Below are 21,713 nucleotides of genomic sequence, written 5' to 3'. Positions count from 1 at the left end.
ATGGCTCTCTCCACAAATGAAGAGGAGGTGGAGGGGTATATATAGCCTCCACACAAAATCCAACCGTTACACACAGTTTTCCAATCTCGGTGGGACCGAATCAACAAACTCGGTCGGACCGAAAATGTAAACCTAGTGACCGTTAGAGATTTTCGGTGGGACTGACATGCAACTCGGTAGGACCGATATGGTTAGGGTTTGGGCATAACGTAATCTCGGTGAGACCGATTACACAAACTCGGTGAGATCGGATTTGGTAATTAGCTAACCAGAGAGTTGGTCAGGCAAACTCGGTGGGACCGATTTGCTCTTTCGGTGAGACCGAAAAGTTACAAAGGGGAAACACTGAATTTACATTGCAATCTCAGTGGGACCGATTCGCTCTTTCGGTGAGACCGAAAAGTTACGAAAGGGAAACAGAGAGTTTGCAACCCCATCTCGGTGAGACCGAGATCCCTATCGGTAGAACCGAATTGCTAGGGTTTGGCAGTGGCTAATGACAAGTGAAACTCGGTGGCGCCGGATAGGAAGAATCGGTAGGACCGAGTTTGGCTTAGGGTTTAGGTCATATGTGGATATGGGAAAGTAGTTGAGGGTTTTGGAGCATATCACTAAGCACATGAAGCAAGAGGCTCATTAAGCAACACCTCATCCCTCCTTGATAGTATTGGCTTTTCCTAAAGACTCAATGTGATCTTGGATCACTAAAATATAAAATGAAGAGTCTTGAGCTTTTGAGCTTGAGCCAATCCTTTGTCCTTAGCATTTTGAGGGTTCCACTTTCACATCCATGCCATGCCAATCATTGAGCTTTCCTGAAATAATTATCTTGGAATAGCATTAGCTCAATGAGCTATATGTTGTTATGAATTACCAAAACCACCTAGGGATAGTTGCACTTTCATAAACCAGTCGCTCTGAGCCAGGGTGCCACAATGCTTGGTATCAGAGCCACGCTGACTGTAGGCCACGCTAGACTACGACGTGTTAACTGGACGTTAGGTACTTGTTTAGTTGAGTGTCGGTAGCTAATGTAGCTGATTGTTGCATTGCATGCACTTGATTTATATTTTTATGCTAACCTGCTAATGGTTGTGAGCGTAGATGGCTCTAGTGCCGTATCCGTGCCAGTTGCAGCTGATGCCAGACACGTCACCGAACCTTCTTCGCAACGTGTGGCGTCGGTTGTGCCCAATCAGAGACGATCCAGTCTATCGTGTGTATCGGGAGCGTCTAGCTGATTAAGTGTATGAGTATCACGCAGTGGTTACTCTGCGCACTAGTTCCGATTCTGGCTCTTACACTCGTACTTCTCGGAGCGGTTACGCCTCTACCGCTTCTCAGGCTGTCCAGTTTGCTGCATTCGAGGTCTTTGTTGAGCTTCGCTACAATGAGATCCGAATGCAAAACCATCCAGGTTTCTTTTACTACCCTTCTCTGCACGACATTGGTAGTGTCCGCTTCCATATCATTGATCTGGAGTCTGATAGTGTTGCTAGCCACCTTGCTCGTTATGTCACTGCTAGCTACCTTATGATCCACGAGCTGGCTCAAGAGCTGACTCGTGCCCGTACTGCTTTAGCCGCTACTTTGGTCACTACTAGATCTGCCACTACTCCATCTTCTCTAGGATTTACTCCCTATATTCCAGCCAGTTCTAGTTCCCCTGTTTCACCGGTTACTCCCCCGAGTAGCTCAGGCACATCGACGGTGAACCCTCTCAGTACTCCTGCCGAGTGGGCTTCACTTCTCACCACTCCTGCAGCCCCGAATCATCCTGCCCCTGCCCCTGAGGGAGAGCCCTCGAGGCAGCATCGTCATGTTACCTTTAACCCGGAGGTTTCCGTTAACCACGTTAGTTCAGGATCCTAGTCCGCTTCAGGGGAGGACACCACAGCACCAGCAGAGCAGTAGTACCTCGGAGTATTCGTAGTCGTCCATATGATGTACGGATGTAGTCGTACGAGTCATGATGTTTCGTTGCATGTATGAGAGTAGTTGAACCTGTCATGTTGTTTATCTTTCATGTATGAGCCTATGTATAATTATATTGGGACTTTATTCGCCGTATTTTCTTCGCTCTTTTGCTTTCTTCTGGGATTTGTCGCTGCATTTTCCCCAAATTTATTCTTGGATGTTTCTCATCTCGATTGCGTTGTCTTGGGAAAAATCCACAATAGGATGACGCGGGGAGGCAGCAGTAGCAACGTTCGTGAGGGAACTCCTGTTCGTTGTTCCGCACGACAGGCAGGACATTCTCCCGAGCCGTACGTTCCGCCACCGCCTCCACCTCCAAATCCGCCCTCCACCGAGAAAATTCTGCGTATGTTTGAGGAAAGAAGGAACAATGATCTGCTTGAAATATTAAGAAGTGTGCAAGCTATGGTTGGACAAAATGGAAATCAGAACGGTCATTACTCAAAGCTGTCAGATTTTCAAAGGACCAAGCCACCCAATTTCAGTCAGATTGTTGAGCCATTGGATGCAGACGATTGGTTGTGTACCATTGAGAAAAAGCTTGAGATTGCTCGTACTGAAGAAAATGATAAAGTTCCATTTGCAACTCATTATCTTGAAGGCGCTGCTGCCATATGGTGGGAAAATACAAAAGCCATGTGGCCTGCTGATGAAGAAATCACCTGGGAAAAATTTAAGGATCAGTTCCGGAAACATCATATCCCTACTGGAGTTATATATGAAGGTTAAGCAGCGTGAATTTCTCGCACTCGTCCAAGGAAATCAGTCTGTGGGTGAATATTTGCAAAATATCAATCACCTGGCCCGTTACTCCCTTAATGATGTGGCCACCACAGAAAGGAAGATTGATAGATTTCTTGGAGGCTTAAATCCGCAACTCCGGTGTACTCTTGGTATGTTTGACTTCCCAGATTTCCAAACTCTGGTAAACAAGGCTTTCATTGCTGAATGGGAGCACAAGCTTATATCAGATAATAGGCTTGCCAACAATGACAACAAGCATAAGTTTGAGCCAAAGAAGGATGAGCAACCAGTGCAAAAGGCTCGAACCTGGCAGCAACCTCAGGTGGAATACAAGCCCAATTGGCAATAGAATGTTAACAAGACCACCACTCAAGTCAAGAATGTCGCGACCAACCCAATACGTGAAGAGCATCAGCGCAACAATACGTGCTTCATTTGTGGGCAGAACGGACATTATGCCAAATAGTGCCCCAAGAACAACAAGGCGGATGCCCCATTCAGGCCACAAGTCAACTTTATAGAGTCATGCCTGACCCAGCAAAACATTACTGGGCACGTGCATCATCTCTCAGCCGATGAAGCACAAGAGAACCCTGAAGTCGTCATTGGTATGTTTTCTGTTAATGACATACTTGCCATAATTTTATTTGACTCTGGGGCTTCCCATTCTTTTATTTCTCGGAGTTTTGCTGCCCAAAACAAATTTCCTTGTACACTTTTGGGAAAAAATATGTTGGTACAAACCCCGGGATCTCTAATCAAGAGCAACATGGTACGCCGTGATCTGGAAATCAATATCAACGGAGTCTACTTTCCAACCTCTCTAATAATTATCGAGTCTGAAAAGTTGGATATTATATTGGGTATGAATTGGTTGACCCAATATCAAGTTTGTATAAACTACGCAACACGAGAAGTCACTTTGACCAGTCTAAATGGGTAGACTACCAAATTCTATGCTCGCAAGAATATATCCAAGCAAGAATTGGTTTTCACCGTTGTGGCTGAGTTGGAATTAATTCATGTGGTCAGCGAGTACCCTGATGTATTTCCAGAAGAACTACCAGGCATGCCACCAGACCGAGAACTGGAATTTGCAATAGATCTTGTGCCCGGAACTGCATCGTTATACAAGAAGTATTACCAGATGCCTTCATCAGAATTAGTGGAGCTAAAGGAACAGCTTGATGAACTGCTCCAAAAAGGATATATTCGTCCTAGCTCTTCGCAATGGGGATCACCCGCTATTTTCATGGACAAAAAGGATGGCGGTCTCCGCATGTGCATAGATTACCGTCAGCTGAATGAGGTCACCATCAAAAATAAATATCCGCTGCCAAGGATTGATGATTTGTTTGATTAGCTTAGTGGGGCTAAGGTATTCTCTAAGATCGATTTACGGATCGGATATCATCAGCTCAAAATTAAAAAGGAAGATATTCCTAAGACCGCATTCACTACTCGGTACGGTCTTTATGAATATACAGTGATGTCCTTTGGTCTCACCAATGCCCCTGCTTTCTTCATGCATATGATGAACAAAGTATTCATGGACTTCCTCGACAAATTCGTGGTAGTCTTCATCGATGACATCCTCATTTACTCCAAGGGTGAAGACAAGCACAAGGATCACCTCCGAGCAGTGCTACAATGACTCCGCGACCATCAGCTTTACGCCAAATTCAGTAAATGTGAGTTTTGTCTCAAGCAAGTTGGGTTTCTCGGACATGTACTATCCGTTGAGGGTATAGCCGTGGAGCCGAGCAAAGTAAAAGATGTGCTCGATTGGTTGCCGCCCACAACAGTGACACGGATCCGGAGTTTTCTCGGATTAGCTGGATATTACCGTCGTTTCATTAAAGGGTTTTCCAAGATTGCTAAACCCATGACGGAGCTTCTCAAAAAGGATAATAAGTTTGAATGGACGGAGGACTATGAGAAAAGTTTTAATGAGCTAAAGATACGGCTGACAACCGCACGTGTATTGACTCTTCCAGACCAGTCTAAAGATGTCACCGTATGAATCTCTGTATGGCCATAAGTGCCGCACTCCATTAAATTGGTCTCAAACTGGAGATAGCCGTATCTTCGGAACAGATCTCATGATGGAAGCTGAGAAGCAAGTTAAGGAAATCAGAGATAGATTGCAATTGGCCAAATCTCGACAGAAAAGTTATTATGATGCAAAGCACAGACAGATCAATTTTGAACCCGGAGAACACGTATACCTCCGAGTCACCCCTATGAAAGGAGTCAAGAGATTTCAGACCCGTGGAAAGTTGGCACCCAGGTTTATTGGTCCATTCCCGGTTATGTCCCGAGTGGGTACTATTGCATATCAGTTGGAACTACCCGCTGAATTGGCAGACGTGCATAACGTGTTTCATGTTTCACAACTAAGCCGTTGCATATCCCCGCCTGAGAAAAGGACTGCTATGGCTGAGGTAGAGTTGGCAAATGATTTGACCTATGAATAAAGACCGCATAGAATTTTGGATCAGATGGAAAGGGTCACTCGCAGTAAAGTGAGAAAAAATTACAAGGTTCAGTGGGAGCATCACACAGAGTCAGAATCAACTTGGGAACGGAAAGAATTCCTAAGGGCTCATTATCCAGAGTGGTTTTCCCAAGCAACCGAATCTCGAGGATGAGATTCATTCTAAGTGGGGGAGGTTTGTGACAGCCTGATTTTGCCCTCTCTTATTTGCCCGATTTTCATTTGGATTTATTTTGAAAGTTGGGGTTTCTGAATCTTTTCATATGGACTTAAACACTTGGGTACCCTTGGCTTTCACCCAAGTGCATCATTCCCCTCTCTAATCATCATTCCCCTTCTGATCCATCTCAAAATAATCTTGGGAATGTTTTTCTTAAATGAAAAATATTCATTTTCTTCTCTAAAACCCTAGCTAGTTCAATGAGCTCCAAAGCAACCCTCATTTTATGGCCCACAAAAATCTGAGAAAATTCCCAAATATTCTTTGAACCCTAGGGCACCTTCCTAAGCAAAAATATTTCATCACTTTTTGGAATATTTTTGCTATAGAAAATATTTTCTGTTCTGGACAGAAATGGTGGTTTCTACAGCAACTACCATTTTACTTGCTCCCCTGTGCCTGAATTTTCTTGTGAATCATCACCTTAGTAGATGATGGATAGCCTCCAAAGCACAGCCCCCAACTCCCGGCCATTTAACCTCAGTAACACCTCAAAATTACTGATCAAAAGCTTACCTGGCGTGTGAAATCTTCTCTACTGCACCTGGAGCCAAACCAAGGTGTGGTAATATTCAAAACCACCACAAACAACATTCCAGACATGGAGTTTGGGCTTAGGTCGGCATGAGGTCATAGTTCACGCGGTGACCGTGTTCGTCCAAGCGTGTTGGCATGCAGCCGACGCACTCTGTGACGCGCCCGAGCCTCTGTTGCTCATGTGCTCGCTTCCCCGCCTGCCTAAGCGTGCCAAACCACGCCACCATCATCGTCTCATCACCATTTACTCCTCCCTGGCGATAGCCGACGCCAGAGCTCGCCGCGGCGAGCACGGGCACGGTCCGGCCAACCCAACAGTGCAGTGCGCATTGTGCTCATCGCCATCTCCTCGTTCCTGTGCTCGTCCCCGCTCGCCCACAGTTCCCGCGTGAGCTGCGTCGCCTTCTCCCCCTCTCACTGACGCCGCTCGTCGCCGGGCGCCGTGGACAGGTGTCCACCGGCGGAGCCCGAACCCCCCTCTCCGCTCGCCTACAAATGGAGCCGCCCCCAGCCTCCTCGAGCACCATCCACCACTCCCACACACCCCACAAACGCGTAGGAAGCCGTAGCCCGGCCGGGCAGGCCGCGGGCCACCTCCCTCGAGCTCGAGCTCACCGGCGATCCCCTCTGGTCGTCGCAGTAGCTCCAGCCCCTCCCAGGCCAGGGCGATCCTTCCAGGGCCTCCGCCTCTCTCCGGAGAAGCCATCCCTTCCCCCTGGAGCCCCTGGAGCTGCCTCTGCTCGCCGTCTTCTTCATCTTCGGTGACCCCCGCCCTCAGTCTCCGTTTGCGAGGAAGATTCCGACGCTGTCCGACCGTCCCTAGCTACGCTACGGGTACGGGCAGGTGTGCCTCAAGCCCCTCTCTCGATCCCTCCCTCTAGTTTTGGCCAAGGAGCCCTTGTCGCCGGCGAGAGCTCCGGCGAAGCCGTGACCTTCCCTTGTTTCCTTCTCCCCTCCTTCTCACCTGACTAGCGGGGCCCGCTAGTCAGCCACTCTATACGCACGCGAAGCGGTACAGTGGTGGTGCCCTGAGGCTCTACGCCTTCGACGTCACCCCCCCCCTAGTCGGTTTATTTAAATTCAAATTCCATTCAATTCCAGATAGCTTCAAACAGCCATAACTTTTCAACCATAAGTCCAAATGAATTGATTCTTTTTGCATTATTTTCTTTGCAAGGAAATCTAGCAGCTCACAAAAAAGGAGATTTTTCTGAGCTGTCTAGAATTTCTGGTGATTTTCAGAAGAGTTCTTGATATTTTCTTCTTGTGTTTAAAATTATTTTCAGAGGGTGAGCCTTTTCTTGAGGATCACCACAAGGCTTGTGAACCTCATGTGCACTAAGGTAAGCCACAACAACATTTTCATGGTGCCATTTCAATATTGATGAATTTCTTACTTGAATTGAATGATTAATCCATGCATTTTAAATAACTATTATGTTATTTATATGCTATTAAAGTGTGTGCTGGTATTATGCTTGATTTACAGAACCTTGAAACTAGTTTAGTTGGTAAAGAGGCTAAGATCTAATTATGGTAATGATAAAATGAGTTGTTATGTGTATGAATAATTGCTTAAAGTTATTTTCTTGCATAAATAAATAGTTAAATTTGCTAGAATATATCCTGTTTAGTGCTGGTGTAGCCATTTTACTTAATTTCCAGAATGTTTCAACTTAACTTGATTGGTAAAGAAATTAGGATTTGTTGAGGTGATGATGATAGAATCTTTGCTATGCATATGAGGAATTAATCAAAGTTATTTTCTTGCATGAGAAAATAATGTTACTTGCTGAAAAATATATTGTTAAAGTGAGACCAGGAAAGTAAGATAAGTTGTTGATGCTTATGCTTAGTGTGAATATGGTTGACAACGGTCATTTTCGTATTATATGGTGCATGTGTAGTATTGCATTTCATGGCATGTTATGACACCGGTCATTTTCATTTTAAGTTGAACCTGAATATAACTCAACTTGAATATATCGTTGACTGGGTCATGGTGCCGCTGAATTGAGATTATCCCAGTGCAACCACATTTGCCTTTGTGGGAAGGCCTTGATTCGGTCCATTGACATGTCTCTGGTCGGTGCCTCCAACTAGGGAAGGTTATGGGCGTGCTTAACCTGGCCCGATAAGCAGGCATAACCTTGTGTGCCCGTTGTTGAGATTTTGGTACCGGGTCCCCGAGTGGGATTGTTTTGGCCACGACGGTGGTCGGTGTGTCTTCGGTAGACACGGGGCCACCCACGACTAGCCCGTTGGGGATTGGGTCAGAGTGGCCAGGAGAGTGTCATGGCAATGGAAGGGTTTTGTCGGAATTCCGTTGGTCCACCCGAATGGGAGTGCGAGGCCATGGGTTCCGTGGTGTGGGTACAGTGTGCTACCTCTGCAGAGTGTATAATCTATCGATAGCCGAGTCCACGGTCACGGACAACTCGTAGTAGGTCCCACCATGACTCAACATTTAATAAACACTAAGTTATGATCATTGCACTGATGATGATGGCGGAAAGGCCATCGAGCTGTTCGAGACGATCGCCCAAAGGATCATGAGTTACCTTGGTTAAGACCACGATGGTGGTGTGGTGGTGACCGTCGAAAGGATCATGGGTTACGCTGGTTAAGACCACGATGGTGGTGTGGTGGTGATCGCCGTAAGGATCACAAGTTACTCTGGTTAAGAACACGATGGTGGTTTGTTTTGTGATCCGAGAACGATCACGGTTGGTAAGTTGGTCCCGAGGGACGTTTATCCCAAGAGCATGAGCACAGCATGTTGGAACATTATTGCATTATTAATTGGTTAAATATCATGATATTGTTTGTCATTGTGATTATGCCTGTTGTGAGCTTGCAAGTACATTCAATGTACCGACCTGGCGTGTCATGCCAGATTTCAGGAAAGTCACGTTGGAAAGGAGCGCTGCTCGAGTCTAGATCGTGTCCACATTGGTGTCCCTGTGCTATGGAGTTACCGCTACGACATTGATCCTCTGCCGCATAGTTGATATGACCGAGGCCCCATTATGTTCACTAAATAATGTACATATTGTTCTGCCGCACCGTGTGTGCTGCTCGACCTCGACATCTGTTGTAATATAAACTTCGACCCGCTAGCATCAATAAAGCGGTTGTTTTCTGTACCAAGATGTTGTGTGTTGCCAGAAGACATGGTCTCTGGGCTGGCAATGCAGGGTAAACCAGTCGCTCTGAGCCAGGGTGCCACAACATGTCTATGGTCAGAAAACTGTGTTTTTCGACATTGATTAATGAGCTAGTCTAGTAGAGGCATAGTAGGGACACTGTGTTTTGTCTATGCATTCACACATGTATCAAGTTTCCTGTTAATACAATTGTAGCATGAATAATAAACATTTGTCATGATATAAGGAAATATAAATAACAACTTTACTATTGCCTCTAGGGCATATTTCCTTCAGTCAACCACTTGCACTAGAGTCAATAATCTAGATTACATTGTAATGATTCTAACACCCATGGAGTCTTGGCGTTGATCATGTTTTGCTTGTGGAAGAGGCTTAGTTAATGGATCTGCCACATTCAGATCCGTGTGTATTTTGCAAATCTCTATGTCTACCTCCTTGACTTGCTCACGGATGGAGTTGAAGTGTCTCTTGATGTGTTTGGTTCTCTTGTGAAATCTGGGTTCCTTCACTAAGGCAATTGCTCCAGTATTGTCACAAAAGATTTTCATTGGACCCGATGCACTAGGTATTACACCTAGATCGGATATGAACTCCTTCATCCAAACTCCTTCATTTGCTGCTTTCGAAGCAGCTATGTACTCCACTTCACACGTAGATCCCGCCACGACGCTTTGCTTGGAACTGCACCAACTGACAGCTCCACCATTCAATATAAATACGTATCTGGTTTGTGACTTAGAGTCATCTATATCAGTGTTAAAGCTAGCATCGACGTAACCATTTACGACGAGCTCTTTGTCACCTCCATAAATGAGAAGCATATCCTTAGTTCTTTTCAGGTATTTTAGGATGTTCTTGGCCGCTATCCAGTGATCCACTCCTGGATTACTTTGGTACCTCCCTGCTAAACTTATAGCAAGGCACACATCAGGTCTGGTACACAGCATTGCATACATGATAGAACCTATGGCTGAGGTATAGGGAATGACTTTCATTTTCTCTCTATCTTCTGCAGTGGTCGGGAATTGAGTCTGACTCAACTTCACACCTTGTAACACAGGCAAGAACCCTTTCTTTGAGTGATCCATTTTGAACTTCTTCAAAACTTTATCAAGGTATGTGCTTTGTGAAAGTCCAATTAAGCGTCTTGATCTATCTGTATAGATCTTGATGCCCAATATATAAGCAGCTTCACCGAGGTCTTTCATTGAAAAACTCTTATTCAAGTATCCCTTTATGCTATCCAGAAATTCTATATCATTTCCAATCAACAATATGTCATCCACATATAATATTAGAAATGCTACAGAGCTCCCGCTCACTTCCTTGTAAATACATGCTTCTCCAAAAGTCTGTATAAAACCATATGCTTTGATCACTTCATCGAAACGTATATTCCAACTCCGAGATGCTTGCACCAGTCAATAAATGGATCGCTGGAGCTTACACACTTTGTTAGCACCTTTGGGATCGACAAAACCTTCTGGTTGCATCATATACAACTCTTCTTTAAGAAATCCATTAAGGAATGCAGTTTTGACGTCCATTTGCCAGATTTCATAATCATAAAATGCGGCAATTGCTAACATGATTCGGACAGACTTAAGCATCGCTATGGGTGAGAAGGTCTCATCGTAGTCAACTCCTTGAACTTGTCGAAAACCTTTCGCAACAAGTCGAGCTTTGTAGATAGTAATATTACCATCAGCGTCAGTCTTCTTCTTGAAGATCCATTTATTCTCTATGGCTTGCCGATCATCGGGCAAGTCAACCAAAGTCCACACTTTGTTCTCATACATGGATCCCATCTCAGGTTTCACGGCCTCAGGCCATTTCGTGGAATCTGGGCTCATCATCGCTTCCTCATAGTTCATAGGTTCATCATGGTCTAGTAACCCGACTTCCAGAACAGGATTACTGTACCACTCAGGTGCGGAACGTACTCTGGTTGACCTACGAGGTTCAGTAGTAACTGGATCTGAAGTTTCATGATCATCATCATTAGCTTCCTCACTAATTGGTGTAGGCATCATGGGAACTGTTTTCTGTGATGAACTACTTTCCAATTCAAGAGAAGGTACAATTACCTCATCAGGTTCTACTTTCCTCCCACTCCCTTCTTTCGAAAGAAACTCCTTCTCTAGAAAGGATCCATTATTAGCAACAAATATCTTGCCTCCGGATCTATGATAGAAGGTGTACCCAACAGCTTCTTTTGGGTATCCTATGAAGACGCACTTCTCCGATTTGGGTTCGAGCTTATCAGGCTGAAGTTTTTTCACATAAGCATCGCAACCCCAAACTTTAAGAAACGGCAGCTTAGGTTTCTTGCCAAACCACACTTCATACGGTGTCGTCTCAACGGAATTAGATGGTGCCCTATTTAACGTGAATGCAGCTGTCTCTAATGCATCACCCCAAAATGATAGTGGTAAATCGGTAAGAGACATCATAGATCGCACCATATCTAATAAAGTACGGTTATGACATTCGGACACACCATTACGCTGTGGTGTTCCAGGTGGCGTGAGTTGCGAAACTATTTCACATTGTTTTAAATGAAGACCAAACTCGTAACTCAAATATTCGCCTCCACGATCAGATCATAGAAACTTTATTTTCTTGTTACGATGATTTTCCACTTCATTCTGAAATTCTTTGAACTTTTCAAATGTTTCATACTTATGTTTCATTAAGTAGATATACCCATATCTGCTCAAATCATCTGTTAAGGTCAGAAAATAACGATACCCGCCGCGAGCCTCAACACTCATCGGACCGCATACATCAGTATGTATTATTTCCAATAAGTCAGTGGCTCGCTCCATTTTTGTGGAGAACGGAGTCTTAGTCATCTTGCCCATGAGGCATGGTTCACAAGCATCAAATGATTCATAATCAAGTGATTCCAAAAGTCCATCCGCATGGAGCTTCTTCATGCGCTTTACACCAATATGACCTAAACAGAAGTGACACAAATATGTTGCATTATCATTATCAACTTTGCATCTTTTAGCATCAATATATTATGAATATGTATATCACCATGATCGAGATTCAACAAAAATAGACCACTCTCCACGGGTGCATGACTATAAAAGGTATTACTCATATAAATAGAACAACCATTATTCTCTGATTTAAATGAATAATTGTCTTGCATCAAACAAGATCCAGATATAATGTTCATGCTCAACGCTGGCACCAAATAACAATTATTCAGGTCTAAAACTAATCCCGAAGGTAGATGTGGGTGTAGCATGCCGACGGCGATCACATTGACCTTGGAACCATTTTTGACGCGCATCGTCACCTCGTCCTTAGCCAATCTCCGTTTAATCCGTAGCCCCTATTTTGAGTTGCAAATATGAGCAACAGAACTAGTATCAAATACCCAGGCGCTACTACGAGCATTAGTAAGGTACACATCAATACATGTATATCAACTATACTTTTGTTCACTTTGCCATCCTTCTTATCCACCAAATACTTGGGGCAGTTCCACTTCTAGTGTCCAGTCCCTTTGTAGTAGAAGCACTCAGTTTCAGGCTTAGGTCCAGACTTGGGCTTCTTCCCAGGAGCAGCAACTTGCTTGCTATTGTTCTTGAAGTTCCCCTTCTTTCCTTTGCCCTTTTTCTTGAAACTAGTGGTCTTGTTAACCATCAACACTTGATGCTCCTTCTTGATTTCTACCTCTGCAGCTTTGAGCATTGCGAAGAGCTCGGGAATAGTCTTTTCCATCACTTTCATATTATAGTCCATCACGAAGCCTTTGTAGCTTGGTGGCAGTGATTGAAGAACTCTGTGAATAACACTATCATCTGGAAGATTAACTCCCAGCCGAGTCAAGTGATTATGGTACCACTATTCAAAAAAAGTGATTATGGTACCCAGACATTATGAGTATGTGTTCACTGACAGAACTGTTCTCCTCCATCTTGCAGGTATAGACCTTGTTGGAGACTTCATATCTCTCAACTCGGGCATTTGCTTGAAATATTAACTTCAACTCCTGGAACATCTCATATGGTCCATGACGTTCAAAACGTCTTTGAAGTCCCGATTCTAAGCCGTAAAGCATGGCACACTGAACTATCGAGTAGTCATCAGATCGAGCTTGCCAGACGTTCATAACATCAGCATGTGCTCCTGCAGCAGGCCTTTCACCTAGCGGTGCATCAAGGACATAATTCTTCTATGCATCAATGAGGATAATCCTCAAGTTACGCACCCAGTCCGTGTAATTGCTACCATCATCTTTCAACTTAGCTTTCTCTAGGAACGCATTAAAATTCAAGGGAACGGCTGCACGGGCCATTGATCTACAGCATAGATATGCAAAAACTATGAGGACTAAGTTCATGATAAATTAAGTTCAATTAATCATATTACTTAAGAACTCCCACTTAGATAGACATCCCTCTAGTCATCTAAATGATCGCTTGATCCATATCAACTAAACCATGTCCGATCATCACGTGAGATGGAGTAGTTTTCAATGGTGAACATCTCTATGTTGATCATATCTACTATATGATTCATGTTCGACCTTTTGGTCTCTAGTGTTTCGAGGCCATGTCTGTACATGCTAGGCTCGTCAAGTTTAACCCGAGTGTTCCGCACGTGCAAAATTGTCTTGCACCCGTTGTATGTGAACGTAGAGCTTATCACACCCGATCATCACGTGGTGTCTCGGCACGACGAACTGTCGCAACGGTGCATACTCAGGGAGAACACTTATACCTTGAAATTTTAGTGAGGGATCATCTTATAATGCTACTGTCGTACTAAGCAAAATAAGATGCATAAAAGATAAACATCACATGCAATCAAAATATGTGACATGATATGGCCATCATCATCTTGTGCCTTTTATGTCCATCTCCAAAGCACCGTCATGATCTCCATCGTCACTGGCTTGACACCTTGATCTCGATCATAGTGTCATTGTCGTCTCGCCAACTATCGCTAACGCATAGTAATAAAGTAAAGCAATTACATGGCGTTTGCATTTCATACAATAAAACGACAACAATAAGGCTCCTGCCAATTGCCGATAACTTTTACAAAACATGATCATCTCATACAACAATGTATATCACATCATGTCTTGACCATATCGCATCACAACTTGCCCTGCAAAAACAAGTTAGACGTCCTCTACTTTGTTGTTGCAAGTTTTAGGTGGCTGCTATGGGCTTCTAGTAAGAACCATTCTTACCTACGCATCAAAACCACAAGGATGTTTCATCAAGTTTGTTGTTTTAACCTTCAACAAGGACCGGCCATAGTAAAAATCGATTCAACTAAAGTTGGAGAAACAAACACCCGCCAGCCACCTTTATTCAAAACAAGTTGCATGTCTGTCGATGGAACCGGTCTCATGAACATGGTCATGTAAGGTTGGTCCGGGCCGCTTCATACAACAATACCGCTGAATAAAAATAAGACGTTAGTGGTAAGCAGTATGACTATGATCGCCCACAACTCTTTTGTGTTCTACACGTGCATATCATCTACGCATAGACCTGGCTCTGATACCACTGTTGGGGAACATAGCATGCAATTTCAAAAAAATTCCTACGATCATGCAAGATCTATCTAGGAGATGAATAGCAACGAGAGGGGGAGATTGTGTCCACGTACCCTCGTAGACCTAAAGCGGAAGCGTTAGTTTAACGCGGTTGATGTAGTTGAACGTCTTCTCGATTCAGCCGATCAAGTACCGAACATACGGCACCTCCGAGTTCTGCACACATTCATATTGATGAAGTCCCTCGAACTCTTGATCTAGCAAAGTGTCGAGGGAGAGTTTCGTCAGCACGATGGCGGGGTGATGGTGATGGTGAAGTGATCCGCGCAGGGCTGCACCTAAGCACTACGACAATATGACCAGAGGAGTAAATGGTGGAGGGGGCACCATACACGGCTAAGAACAATTGATGTGTCTTAGAGGTGTCCCCACCCCTGTATATAAAGGAGGGAGAGGGGAAGATGCCGACCTAGGGCGCGGAAAGTGGGATGAGTCCCACTTGGACCCCTAGTCCAATTCGGACCCCCCCCCCTTTCCTTTTATCAGAAGGGGAGGGGGAAGGAGAGGGAGGAGGAGAAGAAAAGGGGGTGTAGGATCGAAAGTATGTCTAGAGGGGGTGATTAGACTACTTAACCAAATAAAAATCTAGCCTTTTCCCAATTTTAAGTCTTGGAAGATTTTAGCAACTTATCACAAGTCAAGCAATCAACCTACACATGCAAATCTAAGAGTATAGCAGCGGAATGTAAATCATTGCATATAAAGGTAAATGGGAGGAATTTGGAGGGAGCAAACGCAATGTATACATGAAGATTTTTGACGTGGTTCCGATAGGTGGTGCTATCGTACATCCATGTTGATGGAGACTTCAACCCACGAAGGGTAACGGTTGCGCGAGTCCACGGAGGGCTCCACCAATGAAGGGTCCACGAAGAAGCAACCTTGTCTATCCCACCATGTCCATCACCCACGAAGGACTTGCCTCACTAGGGTAGATCTTCACGAAGTAGGCTATCTCCTTGCCCTTACAAACTCCTTGGTTCAACTCCACAATCTTGACGGAGGCTCCCAAGTGACACCTAACCAATCTAGGAGACACCACTCTCCAAAAGGTAATGGATGGTGTGTTGATGATGAACTCCTTGCTCTTGTGCTTCAAATGATAGTCTCCCCAACACTCAACTCTCTCTCATAGATTTGGATTTGGTGAAAAGATGATTTGAGTGGAAAGCAACTTGGGGAAGGCTAGAGATCAAGATTCTTGTGGTTGGATTGGAATATCTTGGTCTCAACACATGAGTAGGTGGTTCTCTCTCAGAAAATGAATGGTGGAAGTGTAGGAAGGTTCTGATGGCTCTCTCCACAAATGGAGGAAGGGTGGGGGGTATATATAGCCTCCACACAAAATCTAACCGTTACACACAATTTACCAAACTCGGTGGGACCGAATAGTTAAACTCGGTCAGACCGATTTAGTTCGAAATGTGAGCGTTAGGATTTTCGGTGGGACCGACATGTCAACTTGGTGCGACCGATTTCATTAGGGTTAGGGCATAACATAATCTCGGTGAGACCGATCACATGAACTCGGTGAGACCGATTCCTGTAATAGGCAAACAAAGAGTTGGTCAGGCAAACTCGGTGGGACCGATCACTCATTTTGATGAGACCGAAATGTCATGAAAAGGAAACAGAGAGTTTGCATTGCGAACTCGGTGGGACCGAACGCTCATCTCGGTTAGACCAAAACGTTATGAATGGAAACAGAGAGTTTGCAATCCCATCTCGGTGAGACCGAGATCCCTATCGGTGAGACCGAACTGATTAGGGTTTCTGGCTATGGCTATGTCAAATGAACTCGGTGGCGCCAGATAGATCAAATCGGTGGGGCCGAGTTTGACTTTTGGTTTGGGACATATGTGGATATGAGAAAGTGGTTGAGGGCTTTTGGAGCATATCACTAAGCATTTTGATCAACCAAGCCATTAAGCAACACCTCATCCCCTTTTAATAGTATTGTCTTTTCCTATGGACTCAATGTGATCTTGGATCACTAAAATGAAAATGTAGAGTCTTGAGCTTGAGCCAATATGTGTCCCTAGCATTTTGGGGGGTCCACATCTTTAGTCCATGCCATGCCAATCACTGAATTTTCTGAAATGATCATCTTGAAAGAGTATTAGTTCAATGAGCTATATGTTGTTAAGAATTACCAAAAAACCCCAAGGATTAGTTGCACTTTCAGGGGGCCACACCCCTTCCCATAGTCCAATTCGGACTCCTTCCCTGGGGGTGCGCCACCCCTTGTGGGCTGCCTTGCCTCCCTCTTATGGCCCATGTGGCCCATATCTTCCCCCCGGGGGTTCCGGTAACCCCCCGGTACTCTAATATGTACCCGATACATTCTGAAACACTTTCGGTGTCCGAATACTATCGTCCAATATATCAATATTTACCTCTCGACCATTTCGAGACTCCTCGTCATGTCCGTGATCTCATCCGGGACCCCAAACAATCTTCGGTGACCAAAACACATAACTCATAATACAAATCGTCATCAAACGTTAAGCGTGCGGACCCTACGGGTTCGGGAACTATGTAGACATGACCGAGACACATCTCCGGTCAATAAACAACAGCGGAACCTGGATGCTCATATTGGTTCCTACATATTCTACGAAGATCTTTATCGGTCAAACCATAATGACAACATACGTCATTCCCTTTGTCATTGGTATGTTACTTGCCTGAGATTCGATCGTCGGTATCTTCATACCTAGTTCAATCTTGTTACCGACAAGTCCCTTTACTCGTTTTGTAATGCATCATCCCATAACTAACTCATTATTCACATTGCTTGCAAGGCTTATCATGATGTGCACTACCGAGAGGGCCTAAAGATACCTCTCCGATACTCGGAGTGACAAACCCTAATCTCGATCTATGCCAACCCAACAAACACCTTCGGAAATACCTGTAGAGCATCTTTATGATGACCCAGTTACGTTGTGACGTTTGATAGCACACAAGGTATTCCTCCGGTATTCGGGAGTTGCATAATCTCATAGTCAAGGGAATATGTATAAGTCATGAAGAAAGCAATAGCAATAAAACTTAGTGATCATTATGCTAAGCTAACGGATAGGTCTTGTCCATCACATCATTCTCCTAATGATGTGATCATGTTCATCAAATGACAACACATGTCTATGGTCAGGAAACTTAACCATCTTTGATTAACGAGCTAGTCTAGTAGAGGCATACTAGGGACACTGTGTTTTGTCTATGCATTCACACATGTATCAAGTTTCCGGTTAATACAATTCTAGCATGAATAATAAACATTTATCATGATCTAAGGAAATATAAATAACAACTTTATTATTGCCTCTAGGGCATATTTCCTTCAGATATATCTTCATCTAGTTCATCAACAAGTGTTGTAGCATTTCCATTGGCATTGTCACCGGCAACTTGGGCATTTTAATGTTTTGGAGCTGCACTATCCGTGTTCAGCTGCAAGGTATCGTCACTATCCGTTCCTGGAGTATCATTCATATCAATGCCATCCTCTTCTTCTTGCCACGCAACATTTTGCAGATCATCATCAAGGAAAATTGATGGATCCACGGCAACATTCTGCAACAAAATCAATGCCCAAGTCATTTTTTGTTTTGCTGCATGAAAACCCATGCAAAAAGCGCCAACAAAATAGTGGACACGGCATGTCAATCACAATTCCAAAACAATTCCTGCATGTAGCATGTAGGATGATGTAGCATGTAACATACATGAAGTAGCTTGTAGCAAGTGCACTGCATACTTGTAACATTTTACTAGCAGACAACAGGAAGAAACATTTTACTAGCATTAATTGACAACATCTCAGAAATATTTCAGAAAAATCAACACAAGTATTTGACAACATCTTTTTCTATCTCATGCTCATCAATTGAAATCAAAGGTTGCAACATATTTTGTGAGAGAAAGGATCTAGGGTTTGCGATTCATAACAGATCAATTTCATCCCAGCCATGTCGTGCTGCATCCTAGAAGACCACACCAGGATTGACGTACCGTTGCAGCACCAGTCCACCAGGGTCTTGCCACCTCAGAGGATTTCGGCCATGAACGGCAGCGGATCTCGAGCCCAAATCCATGGCGGCAAGGAGGTCGTCACGGATGTAAGACATGCTTGAAGCAACTCCAAGGTCGGGTGATAGATGGAGGAGCCCCTCCTCGAGGTGATTCGGTCGCGGGGAACAAAAAACCGGTGGATCCGGCCGTCGCCGCCGCGGGTCGGAGACGGGCAGACGTGGGAGGATCTAGCTCCCCTGTTTCCTCGTTGTGGCGGGGCGAAGAACTGTTGCAACCGATTTTGCTACAATGGTTCGTTCGATGGAGCCTCGCACACAGACCTGACAGCCCACACTAACTGCATCGGACGGCTAGGGCTCGACCGGTCCAACCGCGCCGGCACAGATCGCTGGCCATTTTTTATTCACATAATCAGCCTAAACACATCATGCAAAATTCCTACAGGAAAGAAAAATAAGACATAAATAATGGTCCAAGTTGAAAACAATACCGAGTTTTTGTTTTTTTTGCGGGGGAAAACAATACCGAGTTGCCGATAGATTTTTTTACATGGTAATACGTGTCTCATTCATATCATAAAGAATAAAGTACAAGTCACGTAAAGACCGACATGACAAAACTGAAAAGATAGCAGAACATCTCTGAGCTTGACACCAATGCCCGTCGCCTGCCTCCGGCACAACCACAGCAGCCACCGAAGAAAAGAATGACGAGTCACCTCCTCACCCGAGTTCGACGCGGCTCTATCGCTGATATGCAGCTTTGAGGACCTCCAAGATGGCTCACCAAAAGTGAAGCCCTTACCATTGAAGAATCAGACGGGGCAACACCCCGGACACGCCATCGAACTCCAGATCTGGCACCCCACCACGACTAAAACGCCGAAGGAGGAATCCATATCTATCATCCACGAACCACGAGCCCAGCACATGCTTCGTCTTTCAGATGTCGTCGATACAGATCACAATCTGCATCCGTTTCTGGACTACCTCCCAAGCTCCGCGTCGACGCTGGAGCAAACGCTGTCGCAACGGCGGAGCCCGAGGACACAGGTCCACCACGAGGATGCCGCCGCCGCCACGCCATCCTTACTTGAACAGACTGGTTTCCAAATCCACCCCCAACCATAGGACCGATGGCCTCATTAGTGAAGGATCCGAAGAATCTTTATTCAACATTGTCATCGTCGCCGCCGAAGCAAAGACGATGAACAACCTAAAAACCTAGACTACGAGAGTAATCAGATGCTTCAGGGGAACAAGCTGTCTTCTTTCCCTAGTTGATATTTTCTACTCCTACAAAGAAAGAGATTAAGGTACAGGCTATTTCTTTATCCAAAGAATCCAAAGAAAAGAAAGAAGGAAAGAAACCGATGGAATATTACTGTTAGGTGAGCTGGGCCTTCATTCCAGTTGGCCCAGGCCCAAGCGGGATCCATTACGTGTTGTTGGATCAGATCGCCGTGCAACGCACCGCTTATTGGGGCCCACGTATGATATAATCTGACGGCCCTGGGGCCTCCACGTCAGACATGGTGCGATGCAGGTTCTCTATCCGCCGCCAGCTCATTCCAGCCCCAGAATATTAGAAACAGGTTCGCTTATTTATCTTGCTGTATTTTTTCTGGACCACTTTTTATTTCTGCTAAAGGAAATAATTCACAACTAAATGGGATTTCCCTTAAAAATCGCTATATACTCCCTCCGTTCCTAAATATTTGTCTTTCTAGACATTTCAAATGACTACTACGTACGGATGCATGTAGACATATTTTAGAGTATAGATTCACTCATTTTGCTCCGTATGTAGTCACTTGTTGAAATGCCTAGAAAGACAAGTATTTAGGAACGGATGGAGTATTTATCAATTGCCCCTGTATTACTAGTTGGAATTTGCAAATTGATGAGAGTATTTCAAATGAGGCTTTCACTACGTGCTTGTAGTTAATGATCCGTGACAACTGGAGTTGAGCGAATCATTTGCCAAGCAGGATCATTTGCCAAGCAGGAGATTCATAACTGGACATGAGATGGCATTGGGTCCCCTTTTAATTATTTGGTTATAATAATTTGTCGAGTTATTTATTTCTTTAAAATGTCCATCTACTAAACCGGTTGTGGAGGGCATATCAAATAATCTCTTCATATGCGCTGTAGATATATCAATAAGAATGAAACTATGGGTTTATTAAACCATGATATAAAATATCCTCTTTTAAGACTTTTTGGAATGTAAATAAATAGTAAATAAGCTCATAGATGCAAGTGCCGTGACTGTACAAGCCCACAACCCCATTTGAAACAAATGAAAGGCACATAAATTAAGTAGGGTTATATCCCACAAAAAATTGTTTTATAATTTCCATTAAAAATAAAATGTTTTACAACATTGTTAGCATCAAGAAATATATTTCAAAGGATTTATTTGATACTATGTCCTCTCTAAATTTGCTATTCTTCATCTGTAAGTCTAATAAACACATTTATACTATTTTGGGCTCTCTTAAAAATGCTTGGTGCACGGCACAACATTTTTCACGTGTTATTTTTGTTCTTCTGATTTCTAAGGACATTTTTCGTGGGTTATCTTGCTTTTTAAACAAACCAATTTTCTAGTTCTTCGGACATAGTTTGTTTTGAGACACAACTCTTTACAATTCTATGTTTAATTTATCCCACAAAAAATAAGTCTATGTTTTAAATTTTCTTTTTGAGGATATGTTGTTTCAACTTTTGCTTCGATGCACGCCGACAAAAATTCAGGTATTAAATGTTATTCCTACCAATCCAGTAAAGTGTTGCAAACTAACCTTAGTTCAAAACAACGACACTTTTTGGATGGGAGGGAGTACTACTAATCGTGTACATGCAATGCATGTTAATATTAGGCAATCTTTTCTAAGAGGATATTTGAAAATTTATTAATTGCATCACATAC

This window comes from Triticum urartu, chromosome 5 (assembly GCF_003073215.2).
Source record: "Triticum urartu cultivar G1812 chromosome 5, Tu2.1, whole genome shotgun sequence".
Lineage (NCBI taxonomy): Eukaryota > Viridiplantae > Streptophyta > Magnoliopsida > Poales > Poaceae > Triticum > Triticum urartu.
This window is presented reverse-complemented; position numbering follows the sequence as displayed.